Source organism: Trichosurus vulpecula, chromosome 7 (assembly GCF_011100635.1).
Source record: "Trichosurus vulpecula isolate mTriVul1 chromosome 7, mTriVul1.pri, whole genome shotgun sequence".
In the NCBI taxonomy this organism is placed as follows: Eukaryota; Metazoa; Chordata; class Mammalia; order Diprotodontia; family Phalangeridae; genus Trichosurus; species Trichosurus vulpecula.
In genome coordinates this window covers 214630490-214654829 of record NC_050579.1, presented here as the reverse complement: position 1 = coordinate 214654829, position 24340 = coordinate 214630490, and positions in this window count along the sequence as shown.

The following is a 24340-nucleotide window of genomic DNA, read 5'->3' as shown; positions in this document are numbered from 1 at the left end:
GGAGACTAACTGGAAAGCCACTGTAATAGTCAAGACATTTGGTGAGGAGGGCATGTATAAAAGTGATAGGTCTATGAGTTAAAATAAGAGGGTATATGAGGAATACAAAAAGGATATTATATTTGCCAATGAAAAGGTCATTGCTTAACTTGGGGAGGGAAGTTTCAGTTGAATACTGAAGTCAGAAGCAAAGTTGAAGAAGGTTTAGAAATTAGTGGGAAGGGGTAAGGGGATGGAGGCACCTATTGTATATGGTTATCTCAGGGAGTTTAGCTAAGAAGGAAGGAGAGATACAGGACCACAGCTAGACAGCATGATAGTAGAGTGTGAGATGTTTTTGTTTGTGTAAGGATGAGGAATATATGTGAATATTTGTATATGCAAAATAATGTCCCATTAGATAGAGACAGATATGATAAAGGATTCCCGTAGAAAGGTTTACTTTCACAAGAAGTGCCTCTTTGTAGAAGATGAGACTGAAGACCCAGGTAGTGGGTCAAGATGTCTGTATACAATTAGGGAAAAAGAGGGAACTCAATTTATTTATTTTTAAGTAAAGTATGAGATGAGGTCCTAAGATGAAAGGGTTTAGCAGGGAAATTAAGGATGAAAATCTTGGGAATAGTGGTTGCAGTGAGTGAGAATGGAAATGTATTAGAGATGTATAAAAGTATTTCTTTGCTGCAGTGATGGCCAGTTGGGATTATGAAGTATACATTTATAATTGACCCAATCCATAGAGTTCCATCATCTTCTCTAGCTCAATTCAGTAGCACATTAATATTTAACTCAAATTGGATTGTATAAAACCAAATCTCATCCTTTCTCCACTGCTAACTATTATTACATGGGACTATAAGGAAAAGAGGTAAGGAGATAGAGTTGTCATTTGGATCCAGCCTCCTAAACACAATAATGTGTGTATAACTGGGATTTACAAGCTCTGTTCTTGTTCTAGCTTTCCTCATTTCACTTACTCATTTACCCTTTCTATTTCAGAGATAGTCACTGAATCCTCTCCTTACACACTCACTTCTGTCAACTTTCCCTGCTATACATTAATTCACTCTTTATGTATGAACATTGAATAATTATTCACACCCCTTATCAACTCCCAGGAACATAATAAAAACACTAACTCTGCCTTCAAGCTCAATCTTTACTACATCTAAACAAGTTTCCATATTGTAAAATGACCAACACAATTCTTAAGTCCATTTTATGTCACCCCTAAATCTTCCTGGGGAGTAGCTGACAGAACTTGATATTTCAGCCTGTGGTCCAGAGCATTTCCTCTTATCTTAAAGAGCTCCATGACATCAAGAATTATTCCCACTTATCATAGAGAACATATCAGACATGTATTGGGTTTAAACATTCTGTTTCATGTGGAGCAATAAAGGTTGGAAGGTATGGGATAAAAGTTAGATGGAAATGGGACCAAAGAAGTCTGCACAAGACTTAAATGAACTGATGCAAAGTGAAGTGAGCAGAACCAGAAGAACAATTTCCACAGTAACAGTAGTACTCTATGATGCTCAATTGTGAATGACTTAACTATTCTCAGCTATTCCCAATGATCTAAGACAATTCCATAGGGCTCATGATGAAAAATGCTATCCACCTCCAGAGGAGTTTGAATACAGATTGAAACACACTGTTTTTCATTTTGTATATTTTTTTTCCTTGGGGTCTGTGTCTTCGTTTATGACATGCCTAATATGGTAATATGTTTTACATGATTGAACATGTATATCCTATATGAAATTGCCTACTTTCTCAGGGAGGGGGGAGGTGAGGGAGGGAGAAATAAAATTTGTAACTCAAATATGTTTTTAAATGAATGTTAAAGATTATCTTTGTATGTAATTGGAGAAAAAGAAAAAATTACTTTTAAAAAGTGCCCACAGATATGAGTTCTATAAAAATGGGATAGATCCTTTTGGGGATTTGAACTGATATCATCTGGGTAAGCTAAGTCAAGTCAACGAACATTATATAAGTGCTAAATTTATGCCAGTTAGAATTTTAAGTACTGGGATTACAAAGAATTTTGGAAATTGTCCTTGGTTCTTAAAGAGCTCACACTATAAAAGGGGAGAAATCACACAGACACACACTATGCACACACTTTATCTCTATATCTATATCCACGATCATATATTTCTAAATATAATTGCCTATTTAGATATCTATATCTTCATATACAGGGTGTTCCCAAAGTCTGGACACACAGGCAATTGATGGCAATGTGGAGTTATTGCATCGAGTTTATGTGAATCTTGCAAAGCGCATCAACCTTTGCATCACAAATGATGGAAATCATATTTAAGATGTTATTTGTTAATATTAAAATTAAATAAATATTTCATCTATTTCATTTCTTGAAAATATGCATTTTTGCCTATGTGTCCAGACTTTAGGAACACCTTGTAGATATATGTATATAGTGAAAAAGAAATATACTAGCTTATTTGGAAGTAATCTCAGGTTTCCTGCAGAAAATGATATTTCATCTTAGCCATAAGGAAAACCAGGAAACTATGAAACAGAGACAAGGAAGGGGAGCATTGCAGACATGATGGACAACAAGTAAAAATGCACAAGTCAGGAAATAGAGTATCTTTGAGGAGCAAGAAGCACGATAGATCTAGAATACTAGATCATAGTATACAAGGAAGAGGAATAATTTTGGAAAGGTACAAAGGAATAAAGAACAAAAAAATGGAAAAGTAGAAAAGGACCAAAGCAAAAAGACTTCAGAAGACAGATAATTTTATATGTAATCCTACAGGTACAAAGGAGACACTGGAATTTATTTAATGTGGTTTGGGGACTGACAGGATTAGAATTGTACTTGAGGAATATTAATTTGTTAGCTGAGTAGAGGATGGAATGGAGTAGGGAGATATTTGAGGCAGGTAGATAAACCAAAGAGTTGTTGCTATAATTCAGGTATGAGGAGGTGAGATCCTGTGTGGGGTGGTGTCAGGGTCAGAAGAGATAAGGGAGCATATGGGAGAGATGTAACAGCTAAAATCATCAGGCCTTTGCAACTCATTGGATATGGGATGGGAGGAGAGAGTAAGAAATATATGATGACACCTATATTGTGACTCTGGATGACTAGGAGGATTATGGCACCCTTGACAATAACAACAATTTTAGGAAGAGTGGAAGGACTGAGGAGAAAAATGAGTTCAGTTACATATATATGTGTGTGTGTGTGTGTGTGTGTGTGTGTGTGTGTGTGCGCGTGCGCGCACGCGCGCACGTGTGTTTGTACATTGCCTTCAGCTACCCTAATATTGAGGTCTCATGAATTATACACACCATGTTTCCATGTAGGAATGCAAACAAAACAGTTCAACTTTAGTAAATCCCTTATGATTTCTCTTTCTTGTTTGCCTTTTCCTGCTTCTCTTGATTCTTGTGTTTGAAAGTCAAATTTTCTATTCAGTTCTGGTCTTTTCACTGAGAAAGCTTGAAAGTCCTCTATTTTATTGAAGGTCCATATTTTGCTTGGAGCTTGCTGGGTAGGTGGTTCTTGGTTTTAATCCTAGCTCCATTGACTTCCAGAATATCATATTCCAAGCCTTTTGATCCCTTATGTAGAAGCTGCTAGATCTTGTATTATTCTGTTTGTGTTTCCACAGTACTCAAATTATTTCTTTCTGGCTGCTTGCAATATTTTCTCCTTGATCTGGGAGCTCTGGAATTAGGTGACAGTATTCCTAGGAGTTTTCTTTTTGGGATCTTTTTCAGGAGGTGATCGGTGGATTCTTTCAATTTCTATTTTACCCTCTGGCTCTAGAATATCAGGACACTTCTCCTTGATAATTTCTTGAAAGATGATATCTAGGTTCTTTTTTGAACATGGCTTTCATATAGTCCAATAATTTTTAAATTATCTCTCCTGGATCTGTTTTCCAGGTCACTGGTTTTTCCAATGAGATACTTCACATTGTCTTCCATTTTTGGATTCCTTTGGTTCTGTTTTATAATATCTTGATTTCTCATCAAGTCACTAGCTCCCACTTGCTCCAATATAATTTTTAAGATAGTATTTTCTTCAGTGATCTTTTTGACCTCCTTTTCCATTTGGCTAATTCTGCTTTTCAAGGCATTCTTCTCCTCATTGGCATATTGGAACTCTTTTGCCATCTGACTTAGTCTATTTTTTACAGTGTTGTTTTCTTCAGTATTTTTTGGGTCTCCTTTAGCAACTCATTGACTTGTTTTTCATGGTTTTCTCACATCCCTCTCATTTCTTTTTCCAATTTTTCCTCCACTTCTCTTACTTGCCTTTTCAAATCTTTTTTGAGCTCTTCCATGGCCTGAGACCAGTTCATGTTTTTCTTGGAGGCTTTTGATTGCAGGCTCTTTGACATTGTTGACTTCTTGTGGCTGTATGTTTTGGACTTTTGTCACCAAAGAAAGATTTCAAAGTCTGAGTCTGAATCTGAGTCTGTTTTCGCTGCCTGGCCCTGTTCCCAGCCAGCTACTTGACCCTTGAGTTTTCGTGGGGGTAGAGTAGAGAGTACTTTGTCCTAAGCTTGACAGGCTGTGCTGTTGTTTTCAGAGCTATTTCTACACAGCAAGCTCTGTCACAGCAGTGCTCCTTCTCTCCCTAGAACCAACCCGGACTGGATTCAGATCTAAGCAGGCTCTACACTCCTGCTCTGATCCACCACTTAATTCCTCTCACCAGGTGGGCCATGCGCTGGAAGCAACTGCAGCTATAGTTCTGTAGCTGCACCTCCTCCTCTGCCCCTAGGGCGGTGGCTGAACTGCGAACTCCTTTCACTCTGTCCCCTGCAGTATTTTGCACTAACCTTCTCTGTTGTCTTTGGTGTTTGTGGGTTGAGAAGTTTGGTAACTGCCACAGCTCACTGATTCAGAGTGCTAGGGTCTGTTCTGCCTGGCTCCCAGGTCTGTTTGGTCTGGGCACAGCCTAAGCTGTGATCTGCTCTGCTCCAGTCCCAGCTCCATGAAATAGGCCTTACTCCATGACCATCCAGGCTATCCTGGGCTGGAGCCCTGCTTCCTTCTGCTATTCTTTGGGTTGTGCAGTTCTACAATTTGTTCAGAGCCATTTTTTATCAGTGTTTGGAGGGTCCTGGCAGAGAGCCCTGGGGAAGTCCCTGCTTTCTAGCCACTATCTTGGCTCCGCCCCACCTAATCTTAGTAGATAAAAACTAAGGCAAGATCCATCAAAGGAAATTGAGAAGGACCAGCTGGAAAAACAGGAGGAAAAAAAAGAGAGAGCCCTAGAAATAAGAAAGTATCAAGGAGAGAGGATGCTTTACAGTGTCAAAGGCTGCACAGGTAGTCAAGGTGAATAAGAATTTAGATAAGGCCATTAGATTTGGCAAAAATAAATTATCAGTATATTTGAGGAAAGTAGTTTCAGTTGAATGAATCTGGAAATGAGAGTTCAGAGTCATGAAGAAAATGAGAAGAAAGCTAGTTGAGGCACAGTGTTGTTTGCTTTCTCAAAGCGTTTAGTCACAAAAGGACAGAGCAATATAGAAAGGCAGTCAAGTGGTGTGTGCAGATTAGGTAACGTTTTGTTTAGTTTAGGTTTTCAAAGCAGAGGAGAAACATGGGGATATTTGTAGGCAACAAGGAAGAAGCAAATAAACAGAGATGGGAGATTATTTATTGAGACATTAATGATGATAGAGTGGGCAATCTGGTAAAAAAGTCAACGTTACTTGTGCATGTAAAAATGGTTTGCTTTGGCAAGAAGGGGCACATCGGCTCACATGAGACAATGCTGGGGGAGAAGAAAATGACAGAAGGCATCTACGTAATATGAAATTAGGAGGAGGAGAAAAGAGGGAGCTCTGGGTAAATACCTGTAATTTTTTTCAGTGAAATATGAGGTAATATTCTCTACCAAGAGGGAGCCAAGAAAATTTTGAAGAATATTGAGAAGTTTTGGAAGAGGTGCTGTGATAAGGAAGATAGTCAATCAACTAGGGAAGTGTAAAAGGATTACCTTGCTTCAGTGAGGATTCAGTTGAGAGTATGTAACATACATTTGCAGTGGACTCATTGAGAAGTTTTGTGATTTTCTCCAATTTCATTCAGCAGCATATCAGTGGGAGTTAAGGCATCAGATGGTGAGAGTAAGCCAAGGCTGAGGGTTGGCTGGGCAAGATTATCAATAGGATAGATTAGAAGAGAATTCAAGAGAATAAGATAGTGTAGATAGAGTTGAAATGGTTCACAAAGGAGTTAAAATGGGGAAAGGAGTAGAGCGTAGCACAGTGCAGGGGTGATGGCCTAGGAAAGAATTGAGGAGCAAAACCATTTATATATATATACATATGTTTTTTTTTTCAATTTGACTTAGATTATCCTATGCATTGATTACCAGTAGATCTTTGATTTCTTTGGATAATCTAAGGATATTTTCCAAGAAGTAACTCAACATTGCCTATGATATACTTTCCTATATCTTTTATTCTTTTTCAGTCTATTTTGGTTATAGTCCTCGAACTCTCAAACTTCAGAGCGCTAAAATCAACAGTTAAGTACAAATTTTCTACAAATCTATTTTTATGAAAAAAATCTGAAAATTCCATAAAATCCTATATGTTTTAATCCTTGATGTAATTGCTAATTTTCCTTTATTCACTATCAAATGTATGTTTTTTTTTAAATAAAGCTCTTAGATGAAGTTAGAAAGTTTACTAAATATAAGGGGAAAACTAATAAACAGATTCTGATGAAGAAATTCCCAGGGAAAACAATCTACAGAATTTTCTTTTTTTTGGAAATATTGTAACATGATTATTAATAACAAGCATGGCAGGAGACAGATTGGATACAAAAGATGACCATAAAACTGTAAGTAAGGAACTCAATGTAGAGAGGCTTAAATGAGGCTTTGAACCAGCGATGATCATTAGAAGCTGTATGCATGTCCTATGGGACAAAAGCACGTATCTAAACATCATTGCCTTCAATTCTACTGTACTACAGTTAGACTAGTCAAACTTTTGGTGAGTTATAATTTAGTATTTGGGAAAATGTGGAATTAGTTGACATACAACTTTAAGAAGCTTATGGTGGCTGAGCTGTGGAGGTCTCTAGCATTTTCACCCCCTTTGTTTCTTGGTAGTGATTGGTACCTTTTAAGCAATACTTCTTTTCATGCTTGTCTTGATTCTTGTGTTTGAAAGTCAAATTTTCTATTCAGCTCTGGTCTTTTCACGAGAATGCTTGAAAGTCCTCTATTTTATTGAAAATCCATATTTTGCCCTGGAACATGATACTCAGCTTTGCTGGGGAGGGCATTCTTAGTTTTAATCCTAGCTCCATTGACCTCCAGAATATCATATTCCAAGCCCTTCAATCCCTTAATGTAGAAGCTGCTAGATCTTGTGTTAGCCTGATTGTGTTTCCACAATACTCAAATTGTTTCTTTCTGGCTGCTTGCAGTATTTTCTCCTTGATCTGGAAATTCTGGAATTTGGCAACAATATTCCTAAGTGTTTTCTTTTTGGGATCTTTGTGAGGAGGCAATTGGTGGATTCTTTCAATTTCTATTTTACCCTCTGGCTCCAGAATATCAGGACACTTCTTCTTCATAATTTCTTGAAAAATGATGTGTAGGCTCTTTTTTTGACCATGGCTTTCATTTATTCCAATAATTTTTAAATTATCTCTCCTGGATCTGTTTTCCAGGTAACTGGTTTTTCCAATGAGATACTTCACATTGTCTTCCATTTTTTGATTCCTTTGGTTCTGTTTTATAATATCTTGATTTCTCATCAAGTCACTAGCTTCCACTTGCCCCAATCTAATTTTCAAGGTAGTATTTTCTCCAGTGGTCTTTTAGACCTCCTTTTCCATTTGGCAGATTGTGCCTTTCAAGGCATTCTTCTCCTCATTGGCTTTTTGGACATCTTTTGCCATTTGAGTTAGTCTATTTTAAGGTGTTGTTTTCTTCAGTATTTTTTGGGTTTCCTTTAGCTAGTCCTTGACTTGTTTTTCATGGTTTTCTCACATCACTCTCATTTCTCTTCCCAATTTTTCCTCTACTTCTCTAACTTGCTTTTCTAGATCCTTTTTGAGCTCTTCCATGGCCTGAGACCAGTTCATGTTTTTTCTTGGAGGATTTTGATTGCAGGCTCTTTGACTTTGTTGACTTCTTCTGGATGTGTATTTGGTCTTCTTTGTCACCAAAGAAAGATTTCAAAGTCTGAGTCTGAATCTGAGTCTGTTTTCGCTGCTGGGCCATGTTCCCAGCCAACTTACTTGACCCTTGAGTTGTTTTGTAGGGGTATGACTGCTTGTAGCGTATAGAGGAATTTGTCCCAAGCTTGAGGGGCTGTGCTGTTGTTTTCAGAGATATTTCTACACAGCAAGCTCTGCCACACCAGTGTTACTCTGTGTTGGTAAGCAAAATGGCCTTTGTTTTCTTTGAGTAACTCAGTTTATCTCATTAAGCCTTACTAGGTGCTGGGCCCCAGGCCCAGAGCCCTATTAGGTGTAAAACCTTAGTGGGTGTGGATCAGCAACTAAGGTGGGGCCCAAGGTAGGGCTAACTCCAGGGAGGGCCTAGTTTACATGTCTAGAACAGCAGAGGCTTTTAGACCACATGGGTTTAAGTCTGCCTCTTTGTGACGATTCATGGGGCTGGCTAAGGGGAGGTGTTAACTTCAGAGCCATGCCCTATTGGGTGTTAACTTAATCTATGTGGATGTGAGCCTCCCAGGGTCCTAAGTGGAGGGGCCAACTCAAGAACCAATCACCAGAGCCTGGGCTCTGGTCATTCAGGCAATGCTTGATGATGTCACAAACTCTATAAGAGGAGAGAAGCTGGCTTGAAGATCCTTTTCCGTTGGAGCCAGAGACAGCTACAGCCAAAGCTGAAGCAGGAGCTTCCGGTAGCAGAGCTGACCCACGTGTGGACTGAGGAGTGCTGAGCAAGGACTTGAGGGCAGTGGGTAATCTTCTTACTGTAGAGGGGAAGCAAGTATATGATTTTGCTTTATACCATCATGCTTCTCTGTGGCCTCCTGGTTACTCTTCTGAGGCAGACTTATTGGGCCTGGAAGCTTTTGATCAAAATATCAAAATGGGGATGCTGGTTCGTGGGTCTGTTACTTTGGAGTTTAAATACATGCTTTAATTCTTCTGCCTTCTACCTAGAGAATTCCTTATATCCTGTGGTTCCAAACCTTTCAGACATATGTACGATTCTCTTTGAAATCATAAATTCTGCCTTCATAATACATACTCCTCCCCCAAGAACCGCCAACCTGGACTGCAACTCAGATCTGAGCTGGCTCTGAACGCCTGCTTGGATCTGCCACTTAATTCCTCCCACCAGGTGGGCCTGGGGCAGGAAGCAACTGCAGCTGTAGTTCTATAGCTGCACCTCCTCCGCTTCCCCAGGGGTCGTGGCCAAAACTACAAACTCCTTTCACTCTGTCCCCGCAGCTTTTCCCACCAACCTTCTCTGTTGTCTTTCGTGTTTGTGGGTTGAGAAGTCTGGTTAACTGCCACAGTCCACTGATTCAGGGAACTAGGTCCCCTTCTGCCTGTTTCTCCGTCTGGTTGGTCCACGCGGCCCACACTGGGCTCTGCTCTGCTATGTTCCCAGGTCCGAGTGATAGACCTTGCCCCATGACCATCCAGGCTATCCTGGGCTGGAGCCCTGCTTCCCTCTTCTATTTCATGTGTACTGCAGTTCTAGAATTTGTTCAAAGCCATTTTCTATAGGTGTTTGTAGGGACCTGGGTGGGAGCTCATGCAAGTCCCTACTTTCCAGCCACCATCTTGGCTCTGCCCCACCCAATCTATAGAATTTTCAATGCTACACGTGATGGATTCCATATATTTTTTAAAGTAACTTTTTTTTTTAAATCTGAAATAGCTAAAGTCATAATATTTTTCTTTGATAGTGAATTGCTTTAATACTCCTATTATTTTACATGATGTTAGAACATTTCCTGTATTCTGCCATGGTCTAGTGAATTAATTATGTCTAATTCTTCTTGTTCTGTCTTAGCCTTCCTTCAAGATGAGATAAAAATATGAAGTGCTAAATTTAAGAGTCCCTGGTATATTGGTTCAAGATACAATGTACTACCACATTTGTCACTTGTTTCATCAAGCTGTGTATTGGAAAGATGTCATGATTAATGTGGGCATGTTGACAGTAGCAAGAGGTTATATTCTTACCTCGGGAACCATACTGATCTGTTTCTCCGTTCCCTAAATCACCTTGGCCATTGGGAGTGTAGGAAATGGTGTGAGTGGGTGAGCAGGACAGAAAAGATCATTATGAATCCTGTACCAGAGCACCAGTTCTCCAATTCTAGTCTGACATGTTGGGGATTAAAAACAGTCCCCTTACTTCCCTGTAGGTCCCTTAGAGATCTGTCTGGAAAATTCCCATAATTTTGAATGTTTTCATTCTTGTCATTGGAAAACAAGATTTAATTTTATTCACTTTTTATTTTTAATACAATATTTGATTTTCTCTTTTCTTCTACAATTTCAATTCTGGCTTCCTATTTAGGTGTGCATGCATTAAATAAAAAAATAATGACTTTACACCAAATAATAGTGATATTTACTCCACCTTTCCCCTAATAGAACTTGATTTAAATTTGTAGGTCAATGAAATAATTTTCTTTTAGAAGAAAATTAAGAGATTCATATTTTGCCATGAAGAAAAAAATTTCCCTCTAACCACTGATTAGAAAGTGATACAAATTTTAAATTATTAGTACCATTTTAAAGGTTGTCAGGGTGGCTTATTTTTGTTTATTTAATTGTTGCACTAAACAGTGATGTAATTGTGGACACAACTAATCATTTAGGAAATGGAATGACCTATAAAAATTAAATTATTTGAGAATATAAGTTTGTTCCCAAAAAGCTACTACAGGTAATAAAAGATATATATTCATAAAGGAAAAGTTAATAGTCTTTAAAAACTTGTGAGTATTAACACATTTATCCCTTTTTGGATTTACACTTCACAAACCTACTGCACTAGACATAGAGTTATTTTAGGACTTAATTCAATTAAACAAACTTTAAGTGCTTACTATATGTAGGGAATTATGTTAGGCCATGGAATGGTTCCCAAGGTAAGAATATAACCTCTTGCTACTGTCAACATTCCCACATTAATCATGACATGGCCTAACATTCAATGGTTGTATTAGATGTGGTGTCTGCCACCATAGAATTTACAGAATAAGAAGAGGATAAGACACACACACACACACACGCACACACACAGAGACACACACAGACACACACAGAAACAAACTCAAAAATGTACTACATAAGATTATGAGGAAGTGTATGATGTTAAGGATCTGTGATTATATCTGCACAAGGAAATCACAATATAGGAATTCCCTCTAATAATAGAGATCAGAAATCAAACCTATTTCCTTTTTTGAAAAGGTTGTTAAACTTGTAGAAAAGAGGATTGTCGTAAACATTGTTTATCTAGTTTTTTTAACAGAACCGTTTACAGAGTATGTAGTGTTATTTTCATGAAAAAGTAAAGATATGGGAACTAGAATAATACTGTCAAACTCAAGTAGAAATGGGAACCACTAAACCATACATAAGGATCATAGGCCATATACTGACTTCGAAAATCACATGTGTTTATATATTTGTTTTTAATTACTAAGTCAACACATTCAAATCATATATGAATTACATTTTGATCTGGTTCAAGCTACACTCAGGAATGTTTTGGGTTGAAGGTGGCCCATGGGATGCATCTCTGGACTAGAAGACTGTACACTTAAATATATTCAAATCTAGTTAAATGCCCAAATTCAGAATGGTCAGTAGAGATCTTTTATAACTCCAGAAGGAACTGGCCAGTATAATCCCAAGGGAATTTGTGTATAATGTTCCCCTGGAGTATTCTTGTGCTGTCTGACGTTTTCATCAACGATTTAGATAAAGCAATATATTATGTCTATATTGGATTTCCAGAGCCCATGAAAGTGAGATAGCTAGCTAATGCACTGGATGTCGGGTCCCAAAAAAGATATTCACAAAAGAGATAATCTGGGCTAAATTTAATGGGATGAAAGCTAAAAAGCATAGATACAGTGCCCAATTCTTTATTTCCTATGGATCATCTTTGTAATACAAAATTAGCAACCATATAGGTGGATAGCAGTTCATCTGAAAAAAGTTCTGGCAATACGTGTGAAATTCAAGCTCAATATTAGACCAAAATATGGTATAAAATTCAGAAAAACTAAATGTTATTTGGGCAGATATTGTGATGCTTAAGTTCCAGGAATAAGGAAGTGATAATTACTACATACTCTGTCTTAATCAGACACAATCTGGAGTACTGTGCTATTCTCTGCAACTACAGAGAATTTCTGTGCCTTTTTATCTACTTATACAGGTTACAACTCTAGTTCAGGTCATTTCTCATAAACACTTCACTGGACTATTGCAATAGCTTCCTATTTGAGTGCCCTACCTCAAGTTACTCTCCTCTCTAATACATCCTCCACTCTGCTGACAAAGTTATATTCCTAATGCACAAGTCTGACTGTATCAATCCTTTTTTTTTAAAGCCCCACTAGTTCCCTATCACATCTGGGATAATTAATAAACTCCTTTGTCATTTAAAGTCCTTCATAGCTTGTGTCCAGAATATTACAACCAAATTATTACTTTACCTTAAAAAAATCTGTATCTTAGTAAATTGTCCTATTTTCTACTGCTCTTTAAGAGCTTCTATTACTTATTTTCATGTCTCTCCAAAGACTGTCTCTCATGAAGAGTATTAATTCCCTCCTTACATCTATTTTTGAGAATTCCTAGCTTTTCTCACCTCCTACGTCAGGCCTTTTCTGATCCCACCTATTTCTCAGTCATTCTTAATGTCCTTCCCACCAATTATTTTGCACATATTTAGTTACATTTATGCATGGCTCTTCTTCCAATAAATTATAATAAGCTCCTAGAAGGTGGAAACATTTTATTTTATGTTTTCCTCTGTATTCTCTGAGCCAATCAGACTGCTTGGCATATCATAGACATTTAATAAACTCGTGCAGAATGAATTGACACACTGAAGTAGAGTATAGAGAAGGGCTACCAGAAATGGTAAATGATACTGAAAGTCTCATTCTCATTGCTCTATTAATCACATCATTATATATCTGAGTGAGAGAAAACTGTGGAAGAGAGGGAAGCTAAAATACCTGGGCGGATCTAAGTAACATCAAGGAAAGGAAGGAGGAAGGGAGAAAGTAAGGGAGGAAGAGAAGGAACGAGGACCATCTACTTGCCCAACACTAGAAATATTGAATACAAAAGTAAGACAGTCCTGCTTTCAAAAGACGTATTCCAATGAGGGAGAAAAACCAATAGAAGTTTTGGTGGCAAGTAAAGTTGAAAGCTTCCATGGTCTTTAGAATGTAGGGGTTAAGCAAATGGAATTGCATCTTATTTACTGTCTTTCCTTTGATAACCATCATATCAGTTTCTGAAACTGAAGGTGTTAAGGTGCTAAGGATTTTAGTGGTAAGAAATTTATCTTCTAGATCTTCTGTAACTTTGGTTGCAGGAGAGACTGAGGATATGACACCTGAAGAATCAGTTATCAGGTCCTAGAATTATAAGGGCTATTTCCCTTAAACAATGGAGGGTTAGCTATGCTGGAAGCAGAGAAGATGGGGGCTGGCGGTGGGAGTAGGGAGTTGGTGCTTCTATTCTTAGGGCTTTTAGGCTTATCTACTTATCACTGCCATGAAGGATGAAATGTGGTAGAAAATGATTGGGTATGAATGTTCAAAATTATTTATACTTGTAATTCAATAAGCTCCGGATAAGCTCATCACTTCTAATCTCATCAACATGCAACTCACTGAAGCCTTGACTAACACCAACTCTTCTTCTTTCTGATTGGAGGGCTGGTTTGTGGAGTACCAAACTCTTTCAAATGCCCTTCTTTATAGAGGGCAGAAACTGGACTATAAGCTTTTGCATTTGATGCTCTGCCTGGTTTAAACTCCAAACAAGATGGACATGTGGGATGCCTTGTGGTAACCACAGCCCCCACCCCCACCCACCCCCAGGACACACACTTTCCTGAGTCATTTTCTAGGTTGTTTCTTTCTATTACATTTTGAGTTCCTCAAGAGCAAAGACTGTTTTCATTAATTTTAGCCCCAGTACTTATCACGACGCCTGGCTCATAGTAGGTACATAACAAAATGTTTATTAAATATTGCATATTGATCAATTGAGACTTAAACAACTATATACTGTGAATTGTTATTATGCTGGCAATAGAAAGAGGGATTTTACAGTTAGCAGAATTTAGGAAAGAAAAACTTGAAAAGTTAACCAGCCCTAAAATTCTAAATTGTATGGGAGAACGATTTGGAAGGTCTGCATGAGAATGTCATTTGGCAGTGCTCTGCTTCAGAGGCCCCTGCCCAAGGTGATGGAAATGTTAAATGAGGTTGTCTGATAAAGCAGGCATTTTTCATAATTGACAAAGAATATTGAAAAAAGAAGAGTTGAATAGTATAGAATTTGTCATTGTTTCTCTGGAGGAGAGAATGTTTTAGATGACTGGCCTGGTTCTTTAGGCTAAAATATCCCTGGAGTCTAGAAGGGTAATTTATCAAACTACTATAGCCTGAGCTAAATGTCCATATAACTCCATTTACTCTAATTCTGTGCTCTCCAAGTAACCATCTGATATGTAATTGGTCTCTGGTGTGGCCTTATCCACCAGGAATTTTGTTCCCAATATGGAAAAGCTACTAGCTCTGTGTTTCTCCCTTCTTATAGCTATTACTGAGTCATTTTGTGGAGGCTTCTGACCACCATTATCTAATTCTTCACAGTTATCTAGTCCCACTATATCTGGTTACTGCCTCTTGTAGTCTTAGTTTTGACCCAGATTATTTGTTCTCTGTGCCTGTTTTCACGCCATATTGTCTCTCTCTTTGTCTTTGAAACAACTTTCTCTAATTTTGCTTTTTGTTGAGTTATCCAGCCTAGGTCTTTAATTTTACCAGCCTATCTTTTTTGGAACTTGATTATTTATGCTTTCTCCTACCTATACAGAGTTTAGGAATTTTATTTTAGGTCTTTCTCCTTGGAAATATCACAGCTGACATTGACATAGAGAGGGAGAAAGGAAGGAAGGAATAAAGGAACGAAGGAAGGAAAGAAAGAAAGCGAGGAAGGAAGTAGGGAGGGAATAAGGAAGGTGATGAGAGCAAGGAAGAAAGGAAAGAAGGGAGGAAAGGAACAAACATTTTCATTAAGTGCGTACTATGTTCCACATAGTGTGTTAAGTCATTTACAAATATAATCTTATTTTATCATCACAACAACCCTGAGAGATAGGTGCTATCATTTTCACCATTTGACAGTTGAGGAAACTGAGACAGCCAGCAGTTAAGTGATTTGTCCAGGGTGAGACAGCTAATAAATGTCTGAGGTAAGATTGTAATTCAGGCATTTTTAATGCCAGATCCAATGTTCTATCTACATTAACACCTAGAGGTTTTTTTTTGTTTTGTTTTGTTTTGCACATAGAGCCATTTGCCTATGCCATAAAACCTAGCAAGGCTTTGAGAAACAGATAAATCTGGCCTTATGGAGAGAAAAAAAATGAGATGTATTTTATTTTTCTTTCTTTAAAGTCCAGTGACTAAGTACACTAGGGCTTTTGACATTTTTTTGGAGGGGGGAAAGCAGGGCAATTGGGGTTAAGTGACTTACCCAAGGTCACACAGCTAGTAAGTGTGTCAAGCGTCTGAGGCCGGATTTGAACTCAGGTCCTCACTTCTCCAGGGCCGGTGCTCTATTCACTGCATCACATAGGTGCCCTGGCTTTTGACTTTCTAAAAGACTTATGGGAGAAAAAAAACCACGTTTATATTTTTACCTCAAAGAATAATGATAAAACCCATTCATTCTCCTGTCAGTAACAGGCAACATTACAGCTAAGGAGTCCAGCTGAAGTAACAAGATAGAAGCAGAGAGAAACCCCACACACTTATGGCCAGCAGTAGTGAACAATACTGTCTATGTAAACACTGGAAAAAACGCTGAGTAGTAGGCAGGCATGGACCAATAGGAAGCAAATTTTGAATTCTAGTTCTGTGACTTCCTGAATGGGATCATGTACCAATAAATGTCCCCTTTTTGTGCTTCAGTTTTCTTATCTATAAAATAGGGATAATGGTAGAACTGTGAATTATAGGGTTATTATGAGGAAAATGTTTTGTTCAGTGTAGAAGAGGCAGGAGGGAATAATGAATAGGGAATTTTCTCACAGTCAGGAAAACTTGGGTTCAAGTCTTGCTTCTGATACATATGAAATGTGAGACCTTTGGCAAGTCATTAAAGCTTTGAGCAACTCAGACAACTCTGAGGCTGATAAAGAGAAAAACAGCACTGCTTAGATTACAAATTGGACAGAGACTACACACCAGGTAAATTTAACTGGGAGTAGATCCAGTCAAAACAGCATGATAACCTCATCAGAAGACATTGGCTGTCCTCAAGAATAAGAGAGCTGAATTATTTCTTCAAGTGTATGCCCTGACTCCAGATCCTTTTATGTCTACTTCATGATCACTATGTGTCTCCATTTGTCCCACTGATGATACATGCATATGTGCCTCAGATATTTGGGGGAAAATGCTTGTTTTCTGCTGTTTAAATATACTATTGCATCAAAGGCCTTTGGTTTGCATAAATTGTGCCTTGTAGATGAGAAGTAAAAGTAAACACATTGGTGGGCACTCATAAGCTATGGTTTTTGAGAGTATGCAGACTCACAAAGTACCTTGACCTCACAAAGTGCCTTAGTCTGGGGGACCCATAATTAAAATTGGGAGGAATCTCTAGGTTCTATGCATAACATATACTTGTTATGATTTTGGTAAAGGGTATTGGATTTGGAAACAAGATATCTTGGTTTGAAGCCAGGTTTTGCCATTAACTTACTGTATGATCATTTCACTGTTGTCTGCCTTATTTTACTCATTTATGATGAGATGGCAGGATTGGATAATCTATAAAGTCCTTTTCCAGATCAAAGCATTAACAACCTTTATTATTTATTATCTTATAATCATTTTCTTTTACATTCACGTCAACAATTTTCTTGGTTTAGGGAACTCCCAGAAAGGGAATTTTCTCTTCCAGAGGAAATTGAGCCCCTATTCCACAACTTAAAGCCTGAAGGAATTGTCTGTGTTTAAAAACTTAAATAAGTTGCCCAAGTTCTCACATCCTACATGTATCAAAGGCAATACTTGAACCTAAGTTCTCCTGAATTTGAGGAAAGAAAGCTCCCTATTAATTATGTCCTACTGCCTCTGCTAGACTTAGCAAAATATGTTCCTCATAATAAAACTATGAGATAGTTCAACATAATACCCATTTCATAGATGAGGCACAGAGAAAGGAAATGTTTTATTAGAGAAACTCAATTAGGAAGTATCAGAGCTGTTGTTTTGTCTTCAAGTCCTATGTTCTTTCCACTATAGAACCTCCCTATTTGTATATACATCATCCACAGGCTTAAAATAACCTGGTCTGTGTAACACACCATGAAATAAAATTGTGAAAAAGAAAGACCATTTGATGGTCAAAGACAAGATAATCTATTGCCCTCAACAAATTCAATTGATTTTTTTTGGCCTTTGGGAAGACACAGGCTAAGGTCATACCTGTACATAAATATAGCTGAATTGGATAAATTAAAACAATGAGTCCATTATTCTTCTGTAACCCCCTCTACTATTCCACATCTTCTTAAAGACCAATTATTTTGTGAGTATAGGTACTATCAAGCAATAATATATCCATCTATCCATATATGTATATATATAATATATAATTAGACATAGAAATAGATGGATACTAATATTGATAGGTATATCTGTGTTCAACATATTTTATCTGTCTATTATTTGTTTATTTACATTTATTTATCTTCCCTCACATTTTGGCAAATGGTATTTGTAACAGTTACAAAAAAGATAAACAAAAAAAGAAACCAAAGCATCACAAGTTGGCCAGACTTCTGGTAATACTTAAGGTATACGTATAAAAATGCTAATATTAAATTCTTTCTTTTATATTGAAATTTGTGGTTACTAATATCTTTCCTATTTGATTTTGTCAACAAATCACATGAATGAATTTAAAATAAAACAATGATAATGATCAAAAATAATAAAAGTGAGTGCTTAGTTCTTAGAGCTGGAAAGGGGCTTTAAATAGATTATGTAATATCACCTTCTCATATTATTAATGAGTAACATGAGTCACACAACACATTTCCTGATTCCAAATCCCATAATTCTACCTAAGGAATGAGTTCACTAAAGCTATAATTTCCACTTTGTAGATAAGGAAATTGTGGCTGAGAAAGATTGTCCTTTGTTCAAGTCATAAATGAGTCAGGTGCCATAGTCAAAACTTAAACTTCATGACTGAAAAAGCAGTGGTCATTATGTCTTTCCCATGTTACCTAATATAAATTAATCTCTGGACAAGAATATGTGGGCTAACAATCTGATTCATAACTGGGCATAAAAATTATGGAGTTACAGTAACAATGAATGAAAAGTGATGATAATTCACATTTTTCAGTTTTTGAAGGTTTACAAAACTTCTTCTTTGAAATAATCTCATAAAATAAAGAGTATAAATTATTATCACCATGTTATGAACAAAATAATTTTAGCTCAGAGATGTTAACTGATTTTCGCATGATCACACAGCTTACAAATGTAGAAATACAGATCCAAATACAGGCCATTTTTTCAACATATATACAGTCTATCTGTTTTCCAACATTTCATCAGTTATATGTTCCAATTCAGATCCATACTGATTATAGAGGTGATTTACCTTCGCTTCTGAGTCATCTTCACCTGGCAGTGTGGCAATCACTTTAGTCTTTGTTTATTAGCTTCTCATACTCTATGAAATTGCTAATACTTTACAAAATATATTTATGCATCATGCAGCCTCAATGAAAAGAGAAGTTGTCTGTTTTCATAAGGCTATTAAACTATGTATAACCTAAAATACTACTAGTAGATCTATCTTCTAAGGAGATCAAGAAGAAAGCAAAATAACCCATATGCACAAAATATTTATACCAGCTCTTTTTGTGGTGGCAAAAAAGTGGAAAGAGAAGGAATGCTCATCAAATGGGTAATGGCTGAACAAGTTGTGGTATATGATTGTGATGGAATACTGTTTTGCTGTTAGAAATAATGAAGGGGATGATTTAAAAAAATAAAGAACCCCTATATGAACTGATACAAAATAAAATGAGCAGAACCAGGAGAACAATCCATATAGGAAGACTAATATTTTAAAGATAATTTAATGTGAAAAGATTTAGTAACTCTGATCAATACAAAGATACACTACAACTCCAGAGGACTTATAACATAAAAGGCTACCCACTTAGACAGAGAACTGAAGGATTCAGAACGCAGTTTGAAGAATATTGGCTTTCTTTTGTTCATTTGTGTTGCTTTTTGGGGAACATGGCTAATGCAGAAATTTGTTTCGCATGGCTTTATAAGAATTATCATATTTCTTCCCTTCTCAGTGACTGAGAGAGGGTTGGATAGAAGGAGAAAATTTGGAACTGAAATTAAAAATTGAATTAAAAAATAAAATATTATAAAGGGAAGTGAAACTTGAGATCATTCTTTTTGTAATGGGAGTAATGCATTTTTCACTTATATTTTTAACTTGAAACCTTATAGACATGACCCAAGATGTAAGAGTAAGCAGTAAATCGACATAACACTCCCATATTCACCTCTAAACAACCATAATATAGCACCAAAACAAATCCTGGAACAGCAGAACCAGCAAAAAATGCAGTGCACCAATCTTTTAGCCCAAGAAACGGGGAAGATCAGCTGGAAAAATGTGTCTCACTTGGGTAAAAGGGGAGCATAGGCCGGGAAAGGAAGCTTCTCAGCAAGTAAGCAGCAAACCACACCTCAGCAAACCAAAGGGAGATCCTGAGTCCCAGAGTGGAGTGAAAGAGTAGGCAAATATCAATACCGGGATGCACACATGCCTCAGCATAGCAAGGAGAATGAGTAGACTCCAGCTCTTAGAACCACCACATGTTTCAGCATAGCCCTAAGCAAACAGTAAACCTTCACCTGCCTGAACCCCCTCCCCCACCCCCAGCATGGCCCCTTCCCACTGCCATGTGCCTCAGCATAGCCAGGGCAAGCAGACTCCTGCTTCCAAAACTACGAAGTGGTTAAGCATATCCCTGGGCAAACAGGCAATGAGGGGATGACATAAAAATAATTAAGTGATGGGAAAGAGGAGTGCACTGGGAGGGGAAGGAAAGGAGAGGTAGAATTGGGTAACTTATTTCACATGCAGAGGTGAACAAAAGTAGTTTAAGGGGGACTGATAGAAGAAAGGGGAGATGGGGTGGCAGTAAAGAGAAGCAAAACAATGTCAAAGAGGGAAAAGATGAAAGGAGAGAGATGACAAACAGGAGGAAAAAAACAGGATAAATTGAAACGCAGAGCTAGTAATTATAACTGTGAATGTGAATAAGATAAACTTCCCCGTAAAACCAAAGCAAATACCAGAGTAGATACAAAAAAAACCAGAGCCCTGCAATATGTTGTTTACAAGAAGCACATTGAAGCAGAGAGACCCAAAGAGTAAAGGTAAGGTGCTGGAGAAGAATTTATTATGCTTCAGCTGAAGCAAGAAAACAACAACCCCCCCCAAAAAAAAACAGGGGTAGGAATCCTGATCTCAGACAAAACAAAAGCAAAATAGGATCTAATTAAAAGAGATAATTAAGGAAATTATATCTTGCTAAAAGTTACCATAGGCAATGAGGCAATATCAATACTAAACATACAAGCACCATGTGGTAAAGCATCCAGATTCTCAAAGGGTAAGTTAGGTGAGTTAAAGGAAGAAATAACAAAACTATACTAGTAAGGGACTTCAAGTGTCCTCTCAGAACTCAATATATCGAAACAAAAAATAAACAAGAAAGAAAGTAAGGAGGTGAATAGAATATTTGAAAAGTTAGATACGACAGACATTTGGAAAAAAAAACTGAAGGAGAACAGAAAGGAATATACGTTTTTGTCAGTAGCACAGGGCACTGACACAAAAACTGACCATCCATTAGGCCATAAAACCTCAAAATTAAATGTAGAAAGGCAGAAGTATTGAGTGTATTCTTTTCACATCATAATGCAATTAAAATTACATTCAACAAAGGACAGTGGAAAGATGGATTAAAAATTAATTAGAAAATAAATATTCTAATCCTAAAGAATAAGTTAGTCAAAGAACAAATCATAGAAACAATCAATACTTTCATTAAAGTGAATGACAAAAATGAGATAACATCCCAAAATTTATGGATGCAACTAAAGTAGTACTTAGGAGAAATTTTATTTCTCTAAATTCTTACATCAACAAAATAGAGAAAGAACAGATTAATGAATTGGGCATGTAACTAAAACCTGGAAAAAGAACAAATTAAAAATCCCCAATTGAGCACCCAATTCACAATCCTGAAAATCAAAGGTGAGACTAATAAGAGCGAATTTTTTTTAAAAGACAATTATTCAGCTAATAAACATAACTAGGACCTGGTTTTTTGAAAACACCAATAAGATAGATAAGTCATTGGTTAATTTTAATTAAAAAATAAAAAAGAAAACCGAATATTCAGCATCCAAAATGAAAAGGGTGAAATTGCCACCAATGAAGAAGAAATTAAAGCAATCATTAGGAAAAATTTTGACGAATTAAATGCCAATAATTTTGACAATCTGAGCTACATTGCTGAATATTAATGAAAATATAAATTATCTAGATTGATAGATCAGGAAATAGAATAACACTTTCTTGGTAAAAGAAATTAAACCTTCCATTAATGAGCCCCCTAGGGAAAAGTCCCCAAGGCCATATAGGTTTATAAGTGAATTCTACCAAACATTTAAAGAACAATTAATTCAAATACTATATAAAATATTTAGAAAATTAGGTGAAGGAGTCCTATCGAAGTCTTTTTATGACACAAATATTGGGCAGATACCTAAACCAGGAAGAGCGAAAATGGAAAAAGAAAATTATAGGCCAATTTCCCTAATGAATACCAATGCAAATATTTTGAACCAAATACTAGTGAGCCTATTATAGCTATATGTCTCCAGGGTTATACACCGTGACCATGTGGAATTTATACCAAGAATACAGTATCACCATGACCGACTATAACAATAATAAATCCAACAAAAATGATATGATTATTACACTAGATGCTGAAAAAGCTTTGGGCAAAATATAACAACTATTCCTATTAAAAACCCTAGAGAGCATAGGAATCAAGGGAGCATTCCTTAAAATAATAAGCAGTATCTACCTAAAACGATCAGCGAGCATTATCTGTAATGGGGATAAGTTAAAAGCTTTCCCAATGAGATCAGGGGTGAAGCAAGGATATACATTATCACTGGTATTATTCTTCCCAGTACTAGAAATGTTAGCTATAGTAACAAGTAAAAGGAAAAAAATAAATTAGAATAGGCAATGAGGAAACAAAACTGTCATTCTTTGTAGAAAATATGATGGTATATTTGGAGAACCCTATAGAGAGGATCAACTAAAAAACTACTTGAAATAATTAACAACTTCAGCAAAGTCGCAAGATATAAGGTAAACCTACATAAATCATTAGCATCTCTTTATATGACCAGCAAAGTCCAACAAGGAAAACATTGTACACAGCATCAGCAGCACTGTGTAAAGAACAACTACGACTGACTCAGCTCTTCTCAGCAACACAATGATCCAACACAAGTACAAAGGATTCAGGAATTAAAATACTATCCATGTCCAGATAGAGAAATGATGGACCCCAAATAAAGATTGAAACATACTTTTTTTGAGGTTACTCTTTTTTTCTTTTGATCTGTTTTTTTGTCCTTTCACAACTATGAATAATATGGAAATATGTTTTACATGACATATCATGTATAATCTATAATAAATAGCCTATACTTTTTGGAAGAGGGGAGTGGAGGAAGGGAGAAAACCTGGTAAAAATGAATGCTAGGGGGTGGAGCCAAGAGGTCTGCTTGGAAACAGGGTTTCCCTTAAGCTCTCCCTCAAATCTCTCCAAATGCTTGTAAAAATGACTCTAAGCAAATAATTTTTTAATTTTTTTCATATTTTATTATTTAATATTTTTTGCTTTGAACATTGATTTCCACAAGATTTTGAATTACAAATTTTGGCCCCATTTCTACCTCCCCCTGCCCCGCACTCCAAGAAGGCATATAGTCTGATTGCCCCATTCCCTAGTCAGCCCTTGCTTCTGTCACCCCACTGCCTAACCCAGTACCTTTCCTGTTAATTTCTTGTATGGCAAGATAGATTTCTATACCCCATTGCCTGTATATCTTAATTCCCAGTTGCTCAGAAAAACAACCTTTTTTTTTTTTTTTGCGCATCCGCCTTTAGAACATTGAGTTCCAAATTCTCTCCCCTCTTCCCTCCCCACCCACTCTCCCTAAGAAGGCAAGCAATTCAACATAGGTCACACATGTATCAACATGCAAAATACTTCCACAATAATTATGTTGTGAAAGATTAACTATATTTCCCTCCATACTATCTTGTCCCCCTTTATGCAATTTCTCCCTTGAACCTGTGCCTTTTCAAAACTGTTTGCTTTTGATTACCTTCTCCCTTGATTGTCCTCCCTTCTTCATCCCCCCTCTATTATCCTTTTTGAATTTCAAATACAAGAATCAAGAGAAGTATTAAAAGGTAAGCAGGAAAGAGAAATCATAAGAGACTTACTAGTCAAACTGTTTACATTCCTACATGGAAAGATGGTATTTGTAACTCATGAGACCTTTCTCAGTATTAGGGAGTTGAAGGGAATACACACATACACACACACACACACACACACACACACACACACATATACATATATACATATATATATATATATATATATATATATATATATATATATAGGCAGAGGATACAGGGTGAGTTGAATATGAAGGGATGATACCTAAAAAAAAATTAAAGGATGAGAGAGGAATATATTGGGAGAAGGAGAAAGACAGAGATAGAATGGGGTAAATTATCTCACAAAAAAAAGAGGCAAGAAAAAGCTGTTACAATACAAGGGAAGAGGGGGTAGGTGAACAGGAATAAGTGAACCTTACTCTCATCAGATTTGGCTTAAGGAGGGAATAACATACACACTCAGTAGGGTATCTTACCC